A 12,996-nucleotide genomic window follows, 5' to 3' on the forward strand; every position below is an offset into this window, starting at 1 on the left:
GGCTTTGGATTCAAAATAGTTGCCTGATAAATAGAATAGAATAGAATAGAATAGAATAGAATAGAATAGAATAGAATAGAATAGAATAGAATAGAATAGAATAGAATAGAACAGAACAGAACAGAACAGAACAGAACAGAACAGAACAGAATTCTTTATTGGACAACTGTGACTGGACACACAAGGAATTTGTCTTGGTGCATACACTCTCAGTGTACATAAAAGAAAAGATACATTCGTCAAGAATCATAAGGTACAACACTTACTGATAATCATAGGGTACAAATAAGCAATCAAATCATATTAGGAAACAGTCAATATAAATCATAAGGATACCAGCAACAAGGTTACAGTCATACAGTCTAAGTGGGAGGAGATGGGTGATAGGAACAATGAGAAGATTGATAGTAGTGCAGACTTAGTGAATAGTTTGACAGTGTTGAGGGAATTATTTGTTTAGCAGAGTGATGGCGTTCAGGAAAAAACTGTTCTTGTGTCTAGTTGTTGTGGTGTGCAGTGCTTTATAGCATCGTTTTGAGGGGAGGAATTGAAACAGTTTATGTCCAGGATGTGAGAGGTCTGTAAATATTTTCACAGCCTTCCTTTTGACTCGTGCAGTATACAGGTCCTCAATGGAAGGCTGGTTGGTAGTAATTGTTTTTTGTTTTTGTTTTTTTGCAGTTCTAATTATCCTCTGAAGTCTGTGTCTGTCTTGTTGGGTTGCAGAACAACAAGTTCAGTTGATGAACAGGAAACAGGCAAGAATAGTAAGTAGAAGGATAGAAATGTTGTAATCACTGACCAAACATTTGCTGCGCTACTCAGTTTTGGAACCAGAGAAACCCTGCACGTTTCTTAACACATGTACAGTATGCCACAGTTGGTAAAACAAAATCTACTGAGGACAAACTGTTCTGTCTTCTTCTCCCACTCATAAGATGGCATAAGAAATGTGTTTAAAAGCTAAAGTATTGCTACATGCACAAGAAAAATATCTTACAATGAAGAGCACGTAGAAGATAATATCAAAACAGCCATTGTGGAGCACAAAAAAAGCCCAAACTAGTTTTGCAGACACTAAACAACTACCATAGCTATTATGGGTAGTCCTCACTAACCAACTGCAATTGGGACTGGCAGCTCTGTCATTAAACGATGCAGTCATAAAATGAAACATGTGACTGTTGAGTTACATCAGCTCCAGCTATGGCCATTAAGTGAATCACATGGGGTTGTTAAGTGGGATGTCACGTGACCATGACTTGCAACTTCCTACTGGTTTCCCCATTGACTTTGCTTGTCAGAAACAAGCTGTGAAGCTTGCAAATGGCAAACCTATGACTACGGGATGTTGCATTTATTGTAAATATGTGCTGGTTGCCAAGCACCTGAATTGTGACACAAATGTGGCACAAGGACACTTGAACGGCACAGTTTTGACGACTGGTCATAAATCTGTTTTTCAGTGCTGCCATAAATTTGAGTTCTTGTTAAACTTCCACCTGTAATTAATACTAATATGCCAAAGAGATAAGAATTGTATACCCCACAGTTTTGATAGATGCAATAAAGAATATAAGAATTATATTTTTCTTTTGCACAAGTATTACATATTCAGGAATGTTTAGCTCTCAAATTACTTATTTTTATGCAATGTGCCTAGCAAGATCATTATTTTTGATATAATAATTAGCCAAAATAAATACCCACTAAGCCTTTTCTCATACTCATAGTTTGGCTCTATAGTGTAATGTTAATGCTGAAAAAAATGGTCACTATATTGAAATCTAGCTGAAAAGCACAATATATCCTCTAGAATTAGAATCACTTGAATCTTCTGAATGGATGTTAACTTGTTTAACAAATGCTTTCTTCTCTTCTGCAGCATAGCTAATAATATTTCCTATTAGGAAATTCTTATCTGGTTCCTTCTCGGAAGTCTAATCCAATAAATAAGGATATTCCTCTGTATTCTTTTGGCTGGAGACACAGATATCCAGTAGAGACAACAATGATGTAACACACATCATGATAGTTTTATGTAAAAGATGCAAATTATGTACTTTATATCTCTTGTGTCATGACTCAAATGACCTTTATACGTAATTCATATTATGTATGTCAATTTCACCTGATGTCAATTTCTCCTCCTGATTCCCTGAGCGATACTCCATGTATGCTGGTGCCATCGCTGACTATTGGGGGCGAATCATTGGCCCCCACGGAAAGGGCTCACAACTTGGGTGTCCTCCTGGATTCACGGCTGTCTTTAGAAGAGCACTTGACGGCCGTGACAGGGAGGATTTTTCATCAGGTTCGCCTGATCCGCCAGTTGCGTCCTTTTCTAGATCGGGACTCCTTACGCACGGTCACTCATGCCCTCGTCACCTCCTGTCTGGACTATTGTAACGCTCTCTACATGGGGCTCCCCTTGAGAAGCACTCAGAGGCTCCAACTGGTGCAGAGTGCGGCCGCGCAGGGGTTAAGGGAGCGACGTGGCACTCCCATGTAACACCTCTCCTGTGCGAGCTGCACTGGCTCCCGGTGGTCTTCCAAGTGCGCTTCAAGGTTTTGGTTATCACCTTTAGAGCGCTCCATGGCTTAGGACCTGGTTATTTACGGGACTGCCTGCTACCACCAATAGCCTCCCACCAACCAGTATGCTCCCATAGAGAGGGGCTCCTCCGGGTGCCGTCAGCCAAACTATGTTGACTGGCGGCCCCCAGGGGTAGAGCCTTCTCTGTGGGGGCACCTACTATCTGGAACAAGCTCCCCCCAGAGATACGGAGGATCCCGGATCTGCATACCTTCCGTCGCGCACTCAAGACTTTCTTATTTCATCAAGCTGGCCTGACCTAAATCTTTCCCCTTTTTAAATGGAAGTTTTAAATTTGGTTTTAAATTATTGGGGTTTTAAATTTGTTCAGCCAAATTATTTAATTCGTTTTTTTTTTAAATTTTGTATTTATATGTTTTATTCTATGGCTGTTCACCGCCCTGAGTCCTTCGGGAGTAGGGCGGTATATAAATTCAATAAAATAGATAAATAAATAAATAAATATGCCTCGAAAACTGAATAGCACCTCACCATTCATGTTCCTCAACAACTATTAATGAGAGCTATGTTGCCATTGATTCCTTGTGGCTGAAAACGGAGCCTGGGGAGACTGCACACAGCCCACCAAGCTCCATTTTCTCTGGCAGAGGCACCATGGGCCAGTCCTTTGCTGTTTCCAGGGTGGCTCTGCAGGCCAGATCTAAGTGCCCCGCGGGCTGGATCTGGCCCACGGGCCTTGAGTTTGACACCCCTGGTACAGGGTCTTCTGCTTGAGCAGGGGGTTGGACTAGAAAATCTCCAAGGTCCCTTCTGATTCTATCATTCCGTATTCTGTATCAAAACTATGCTGCTGTTATTATGGTATATGGAGAGTCTCTACAAGCAATGAGGAACTTTGCAAAATGAACCACAGTTTGATTCCGTCCATCATCAGACTGAATTTTCCTCCAGATCTATCTAAGCTATCACATATACAAGACACACAGAGAGAAAAAAGATGAATTTCTGTTTCAATGAAAAATGACAGCCGAATCCATAAACCACTTAGGCCAAAATATTAGAATGTATGCTTTGGGCTACAATCCTCTTATTAAAATCAGAGGGATTTATCTCCGAATAAGCATTGGTGAGGAAAAGGGCTGCTAATCCCTTTGAAGCAAACAGAGTTTAAAATGCTTTCACTTAATCGGGATTTAAGCTGCTCTGTTTTCCACCATCCATATCAACTTATATATTTATCTGTGTCAGTGGGCTACCCACTTGGCTTCTTGGCCTTAGCTCAGCTGATGCTGACTTGTAGGCAAAAGTCTGTGTCTTTCATTCTGGCTGAGGATGAAGGTACAACTATACATACGATTATGGCTGAAAACACACACGTGTGTGTGTATCAGAGGTGGGTTTCAGCAGGTTCTGACCGGTTCTGGAGAACCGGTAGCGGAAATTTTGAGTAGTTCGGAGAACCGGTAGTAAAAATTCTGACTGGCCCCGCCCCCATCTATTCTCTGCCTCCCAAGTCACAGCTGATTGGGAGGAAATGGGGATTTTGCAGTAACCTTCCCCTGGAGTGGGGTGGGAATGGAGATTTTACAGTATCCTTCCCCTGCCACGCCCACCAAGTCACACTCACCAAGCCACGCCCACAGAACCGGTAGTAAAAAATTTTTGAAAACCACCACTGGTGTGTATGTGTATGTATATATTCTGACTAAAGATAGATCTGTCGGCATCATCAGCCAGAATTAAAGATACAGACCTTTTTGATTCGGCATTTCTGGAATGACTTGCCTGGTACCCATCCTGATAGCTGTCCATCAGCAGGCATCAGGCATTTTAGACTTTATCTCTTTCCTTTCATTAAAATCTTCACTCCAGTGTTGGCATAACATTACATTCTTCTAGCTTGTAATTCTTCCAGATCATTTTTTTTTACTGAACAAAATTAGAAACATAAAAAATAGATTACACAGGCTATCCATAATATGTAGGGTATCTCACAAATGACCTACAAGCAAGGTTCTTGGGTAGATTAGTTTCACCCTTGGGATTATCCAGTAAAAATAAGCTACTGCTTTTATTCTGTTCTTTGTTGGTATGTGTAATGTTCACACACGCACACACAGAGAGACAAACATAATGTATGTGTGGGCAGCTGTTTGATCAGTAGTTTGAAAATCCAGTACAGCACTGAGAAAGCTGCTATAAAAAGGGAGCTCCACCAGCTCCACCAAACCAAGTAAAATGAATGACTCATTAAAAGGAAACAGAGCATTTACAGTTTATGTACAAAGAGAGAGCGAGAGGCTTTTTACTATGTAAGTTTTATTATGTTTGAATCACAGCGCAAGTAAAGCATTCAAAATATGCTAAGCAATGGTTTTATTACAAATCTACACAGAATGATAGGCAAGCTCTGAAGATCCCCTGATCTCTTCATGAGGGGGAGTTAAAGCTGACTTGATTTTTAAGAAATGTATATGATCAAAAAGTCTTAACAATAGAATGGTGGAAAAACTGCAATTTTAAATAACTGAGCTCCTATTCCACTACATGAGGTTGTCAGGCTGTCACTAGGATTCCTGGAGTAAAAAGACATGTAATGCCTAATTCCTTCCCTTTTCAAAACATTGTTGGTATTTATTTGATTTCTGTCTTCAAATGTTACCAATCTTATAGATTCCTTCGCAATTTCAATTTTAAAAAATTAAAAGAAATACAACAATTAGCAAATTAAAAGTGATTGATTCTGGGGTATTGCACTAGATTAAAAAAAAATAGCTCGTGTCAATAGTATTAGGTGTGGTTGTTATTTAGAAGTTGGAGAGAAGTAAACCTTTTAATTCTCTGGTACTAGATGTTGGAAAATTACTGCAATTTCCAGTTTAATTTGCTTCCAGCACACTCCACGTCAGTTCCTGTATCAAGGATCAGAACAAGCACATATGTCGCTCTGTTCAACTAGAAAAAATATAACTTGATGTTTATGTATTAAAAGTCAGCAAACCTCAGCAAACAGTTAATTGGTAAAAGGGAACAAACAGGCAGGCAAAAAGCAGGGACAGAGAAAGAAAGGAACACCAGGCAACAATTTATATCATTTACCTATGTATCTGTATCTATCCAAAGATACAGAACTTTTCTGAGCCACTGGAAACAAACCTAATTAGAATGGAGAGCGTTCCAAAGGAGTGGCCTTTCTTTCAGATTTAACACTTTTAGGTAGAGAACAGCAGCAGAAGAGAGAGAGGGAAAGTAGGACGCCAGGTGATCCCTCCTGTTTCTGTGCCATGAAACAATTTGGTGAGCAAGGATGAGGTGTCGAACAGTAGATATTTTCATTCTTCTATAGTCACATTCTTGTATGACTAAATATTTTTCTCCCAAGGGATATATGAAATAAGCAAGCCAGGTTTTACCCAAACAATATATTTGCAATTTGCAATTAATTTGACCAGTGTTGCCTTATAAAGTCAAAAACCTAACTGTTGTGCAAACAATAAGCTGTTTTTCAAAACCAAATTTATATCTGGGTAGACTCATCATAAAAAAATAAAAACAAATTTAATAAATTTAATTTATAAATATACATTTAATAAATAAAGTTTTCTAGATTGTTACTACATGAGAGAAACTTATTCTTACACAGACCTATTCAAAATAAATCCTCCTGTTTCTAGTAGGGTTTACTTTCAGGCATAGGATTGCAAATTAATTCAAATGAATCTATATTTCAACTCCATGGTTCAAAAGTAATGCTACTAGAGGTTTATAAAATGCAGAAGAAACATTCTAGCAGAAATTAAATAACACAGACAATAGAAAAAAAACCTAAATAATTTAACCATACTAAAAATGGTTGATGGGTACAGATGATTATATTTAATTATACAAACATCACAGTAAATAAAAATATAGCTTTGGTGGCACTTCAGATAACAGGATAAAAATGTGGTTCTGGTTTCAATAAAGTTGAAATTATTATGGGTTCCATAGCCTGACTTTTTAAAAGGGCAGATTCTTGTTTTGCTTTTATTCTCATTTCTTGGAAATAATTCTCTGAAAAAAGGTTAACTTTATGCTAAACTCTCTAGAAATAGGTTGTATTCTGCCTGTTGGGGTCTAGAAACCTGCAGGCACAAAGGGGAGTTAACCTCTTCTGCAGTGGTGGAATTCAAATTTTTTTACTACTGGTTTTGTGGGCATTGCTTGGTGGGTGTGGCTTGGTCGGTGCTGCATCCAGGCTACACTTCAGTCCACAGGAGCCGCTGCGCTTTGCTTGGCTGTTTAACTTCAGGCGCGAGTATATAAGTTGTCAAATGTGCTGACAGCCGCTGCTCCTGTTAGCTGAGCAGCCTCGCTAGCCACCAAATTAGCGAATCTGTTAACAAGGAATGTTACAAATAAAACCTGTTAGCTTTTAATGAACTGTCTGGTCTCAGTCTGTTCATCCCTGCCAGGGACATAACAGTGGGCATGGCAGGGGAAGGATATACTGCAAAATCCCCATTCCCTCCCCACTCCTGGGGGAAGGATATTGCAAAATCTCCATTCCCATCCCATTCTGGGGCCAGACAAAGGTGGTATTTGTTGGTTCTCCAAACTACTCAAAATTTCTGCTACTGGTTCTCCAGAACCTGTCAGGACCTGCTGAATAGCACCCCTGTTCTTCTGCCATTAGGAACATTAAGAATATGGCATTTTTTCCTTCACAGCCTGACATCCTCAAAAACTCAGTTTTAACTTTTGAAGAAAAAGTTTCTAATCCTTCTACTGGAAACTATCTCTGTGGCTTTTATTTAAATTTAAAGCAATATTTATTTTAAAATATATTTAGAAACAGTGGTTTCAGTCTGACTGTCTCTCTCTATCCCTGCTTTTTAATAGCTCACAGCAGACATAGCACATGTCATGACTATTGAAATAATCAATGCTGTAAATAGATGATAAACACAATTTGTTACACACCATTCTGCAATTTGTTTTACATGGTAGTTATGATACCAGCATGGAAAATGGAGAGAAAGAAAGGAAGGAAGGGAGGGAGGGAAGGAGGGAGGGAGGGAGGGAGGGAAGGAAAGGAAAGGAAAGGAAAGGAAAGGAAAGGAAAGGAAAGGAAAGGAAAGGAAAGGAAAGGAAAGGAAAGGAAAGGAAAGGAAAGGAAAGGAAAGGAAAGGAAAGGAAAGGAAAGGAAAGGAGGAGGGAGGGAGAGAGAGAGAGATTCAGGCAAAAATGCACAATTTGTACACTGAACTCTTTGTGAGATACTTCAGCAGCTTCATATTTATAGCTTACTATATCAACCAATATTTATTTATAGTTTCTACATTTCATTTTGTACCAGGATGAAAAACGAATTTTCATTTTGTGAAAAAAACCATGTGCTTCCAACTGTAGCTCCTTCCTTCCTTCCTTCCTTCCTTCCTTCCTTCCTTCCTTCCTTCCTTCCTTCCTTCATTCATTCATTCATTCATTCATTCATTCATTCCTCCCTCCTTTCCAAAATGTGGGATTCTATTTGTCTTCTGCTGTAATATTAATATGGGAAAATCAAATGTCATCCTGATCAAATAGCAGTGTATTTTTTATTTTTTTAAGAAATCACTTGAAAATTGTGTATATGCAGCTCATCAAAAAAATTAAACATTCGCTTTCAAATAATTTTGCACTGGTCTAATTGTTAATTTAGAAGGGCCGGCAGGAGCAGAACACAGATGGGGAAAAGCTAGCTTGAAATAGGCATCAAATTCCCCAAACAGATTATTTCTGGACATTTAACTACATTTACCATTTTACTATCTGTGCTGCTACAGCTATCTTCTGCTCCTTTGACTCCAAGTCCAGATTTTTAAAAATCCATTAAAAATCTATCATATTGTATTCAACCTTCCTCTCTTATACAGAAAAAATACTGAAAAACAGTATTGTGTGGATGGATAGAGGGTCAGAAGGGACAATGGAGGTTAAGTGTTACTAGTCAGTAGAAAACAGGGCATCCAACAGTACGCAAGGAACAAAAGACCTGAAAATGCTATTGAAATATATTGTCATTTTTATGTATTGTCCTTTTCTGTGAAAATGCTATTGAATTATATTGTCCTTTTTATGTAGTTTCTATAGATGCAAGTTTCTTAATTTAATAGGTTGTTATAAGCTACATTTATCTTATTTGGTACTTTTTATCACATTTCTGAGCTGTTCCTCTGCCTATATAGGAACTGAGTGGTACTTTTTTTTTCTTTTTACGACCCTGTAATCCCTTTTTATTGAGGTGGAGTTGGGGTGACTGAATGGAGCTGAGTGTTTACTGACTGGATGCCCTTCCTGACACCTACACAGAGTTTGCAGCAAATATTTTTTCTTTGCCTCTTGATAGAGAAACATCTGTCACTGCTCAGTATTAAGCTCTCAACCTCCCAAGTGTGAGACAAGCCTTGTTGCTGGTATCCTTAAGATTTATATTGACTGTTTTCTAATATAATTTGATTGCTTATTTGTTCCCTATGAATATCATTAAGTGTTGTACCTTATGATTCTTGATGAATGTATCTTTTCTTTTATGTACACCGAGAGTGTCTCCACCAAGACAAATTCCTTGTGTGTCCAATCACACTTGGCCAATAAAGAATTCTTTTCTTTTCTATTCTATTCTATTCTATTCTATTCTATTCTATTCTATTCTATTCTATTCTATTCTATTCTATTCTATTCTATTCTATTCTATTCTATTCTTTCACCTCTAGGCATTGCGCCAACTAAGCGGTATACAATAAAGGTAGAATTAAAAATTTGAATTAAAAGTTTAAATTTTAAAAGGAAGCAATGGGATGGACCAATGTTAATAGGATGAATATAATTTCATAGGTAACCTGGGCCAATGCCATGTTGTACTGTGTAAGTAAGAACCAAAACCTTGAATTGGATCAAGAAGCAAACTGGAAACTAATGCCTTCAAAGAACAAAGGTGTTACATGTACCTTTCTTTGGGCACTCAATATAGCTCACATGATCACATTCTGCACCAGCTGAAGCTTCCTGATACTTTTAAGGGTAGTCCCATGTAAAGCATTTTGCATTAGTCTAAACAGGAGATGACCAGGGCATTAGTGATCTAGTGGAGACCCTCCCTATCTAGGAAAGAGCATAACTGGTACACAACACAGAGTTGAGCAAAGTCCTTCCTAGTCATGACTGCCCCCTACTTTTCAAGGAGGAACTGTGAGATCAGCTGTGATAACGACAAATGCCATTTCAAATGTCTTATCTGGAGCTGAAACCTGACTGAAAAGGATCTAGATAATTAGCATCCTCTGGAGTTGCAACAACATCACCTTCTCAATCACCTTTCCCAAAAAGGGGAAGTGGAAAACTGAACAAAAATTGTCCTGAATGGTAGGGTCCAGTGATAGCTTCTTGACTAGGGGGCATACCAACGCTGCTTTAAAAGGAAACAAAGATACATCCACCATCACTTGGACCCACCACATTGCACATCTGGCTAGTCTTAACCAGCAACGATCTGGATCTGATGCACAGGTGGTGGCATTTTGGTCCAATGGAATAAATCATTCCTAGATAACTAGATAAGTCTGCTCCTCAGGCATCTCCAAAGGATTTGCACCATGGTTGGAATCCAGTTGGGAATGAATCCAAGCAATTTTTATTTAGAAGACATCATCTAAACTTTATCAGAGGAGTAACAAAAGGTTATGTCTGCCATTTACCTAGCAACAACTGAAAGAAAGGTATAAACTGGATAAAAAATGTCATGGATTTGACTTTGTTAAAAATGAATTGGAAATTTCATTATGTGGCAAGCATGAACATATTATTGCTAAAATCTATAAAATGTTATTGAAATTGAATTTGGAAAATGAACATGTGAAACATTGTATGATTCAGTGGGCAAGGAACTTTGGATACAATGTGATGCTTGAACAGTGGGAAAATATATGGACAAAAGATTTAAAATTCACATTAAATTACAATCTAAAAGAACTAGAGACAAAATTTGGAATGTTGTTATTATATACTGTATGTTGACAGCAGCAAGACTATTGTATGCACAAAAATGGAAGGACACTTTGATTCCTACTGTGGACAAATGGTTGCAGAAGTGGATGGAGTAGGCTGAAATGGCAAAACTGACCACTTTGATTAAAGAAAAGAACATAAATACTTTTGTTTCCACATGGAGACTGTTTCTGAACTTTGTGCTTGATGTGGAAAAGAATGACTTTGGGTTTTACCGATTAGACTGATAGATCTTTATAGAAATGGCTCGCTCATATTATTATGAAAAAGTAAAAAGTTGTGATTTGATGTTAATGCCTTATTTTACTGTAACAGAGAGAGTCAGAAGTCAATGCTTCTTTTTCTTTTTTCTTATATTTCCTCACTTCTCCTTTTCTTCCCCAATGCTTTCTTATTTACTTTGTATTTTGTATTTTACAATACTTTATAACTCAATAAAAATGTTAATAGTAAACTTCATCAGAGGAGTGTCTACACTCCTAGACTTGTAGCAAGGCACCATCAAAACTCAGGGCCAGCTTCCACCACCATTGCCACCATCCCAGCTCCTCTTTTCTATGGCTTTAGGGTAAGAAGAATTGCTCTGTGTCTGGACAGGGCATCCTGAAGCTCTAAGAAGGAAGAACTATGGTAAGGATCATGGGTGAAATCCAGCAGGTTTTGACAGGTTCTGGAGAACCAGTAGCAGAAATTTTGAACAGTTCAGAGAACTGGTAGCGGAAATTTTGACTAGTTCAGAGAACAGCCAAATACCACCTCTGGCTGGCCCCAGAGTGGGGTGGGAATGGAGATTTTGCAGTATCCTTCCCCTGGCGTGGGGTGGAAATGGAGATTTTGCAGTATCCTTCCCCTGCCATACCCACAAAGCCACACCCACAAGAAACACCACGCCCAGCAAGACACGGCCACAGAACTGGTAGTAAAAAATTTTGAATTTCATCACTGGTAAGGATCCTAAATTCAAGGCCCAGTCATGACATAAACAGGGGTGGGCTTCAAAAATTTTAGCAAGGAGTTCTCTCCCCAGGTGCTGGGTGGGCATGGCCATGGTGGGCATGGCCTAGGCCTCCTGGACCATGGCAGGGGGATGTTTTTGCCCTCCCCGGGCTCCAGAGGATTTCTTCTGGGAGGGCAAAAATGGCTTTTCAGGCTCTGGAGGCCCTCTGGAGGCCAGAAACGGCCCGTCCTAAACTTCTGGTAGGCCCGTTTTTCGCCCTCCCCGAGCCTCCACATCCACCCTGCTCTTACCTGCTTCCAAAACAGGCTGCATGGGAACTCCTGGGAGGGGTGGGCAGGGCCAGCCAGGAATGGGATTTGGGGGTTCTCCAAACTGCACAGAATCTTAGCTAGAGGTTCTCCCCAACCCCTGCCAACCCCCAGCAGCCCACTCCTGGACATAAGATATAATTGTACCTCACTGTGGAGCTCAGTATATAGCCACCCCTTGACTTGCCATGCCTGAGTATAAAGTTGTACTATCTTCCTACCTAAAGAAAGATTCATAGTGCCAGCTGCTGACCTACTTCCAGCTGCTAATCTTCTGCTGTATGTGCAAGTGAGGCATAAGCAGTGAAGATTACAGAAATTATAGTTGACCCCTAATGTATATGGGAACTTGGCACTGTAGGTTAAAGTTCATTGGCAATATATGCTCACTGTGTTCAACATCTTTGCTTTTTTTCTGGATAGAGGAAACCCCCCCCAAAAAAAAGCAGAAAAGGCTTTTTGTTGATTCTAGTGTTTGTTCAGCTCTGATTGGCATTTTTAAAAAGCAAAGCAAAGGAAGATGCTCTACTCTATCCACCAGGGGTGGGTTCTAAAATTTTTTACTACCGGTTTTGTGGGTGTGGCTTATTTTGTGGGTGTGGCTTGGAGAGGGGGTAATGTGGCTGGGTGGGCGTGGCCAACTTTTTTTTTTTTTTTACTTTTAAAAGCATTTTTTCTACAACCTTAAGAGGTTGCAGGAAAAAATGCTTTGAAAAGCCTCTGCCGATCAGGCAACTCAGCTGGGATTGTCAGAGGCTTTTCAAAGCATTTTTTTTACCACCTCTTCGGCTGAAGAGGTTGTAGAAAAAATGCTTTGAAGAGCCTCTGACAATCTCAGCTGAGCCGCGGGATCATCAGAGCTTTTTTTTTTTTACTTTTAAAAGCATTTTTCAGCCAAAGAGGTTGCAGAAAAAATGCTTTTAATAGCAAAAATAAAAAGCCTCTGATGAGGTGGGCGGGGTAAGTGAGTGGCGACCAGGCTAGCGACCAGTTCAGGGGCATGGCCAGCCAATGTTATTACCGGTTCTCAGAACTACTACAAATTTTTACTACCGGTTCTTGCGAACCGGTGTGAACCAGGAGCAACCCACTACTGCTATCCACGTATTACAAGGTTTAAAAGAGGCTCTTGTCATTCTGTTGCA

Source organism: Pantherophis guttatus, chromosome 2 (genome assembly GCF_059756535.1).
Source record: "Pantherophis guttatus breed Tessera chromosome 2, ASM5975653v1, whole genome shotgun sequence".
In the NCBI taxonomy this organism is placed as follows: Eukaryota; Metazoa; Chordata; class Lepidosauria; order Squamata; family Colubridae; genus Pantherophis; species Pantherophis guttatus.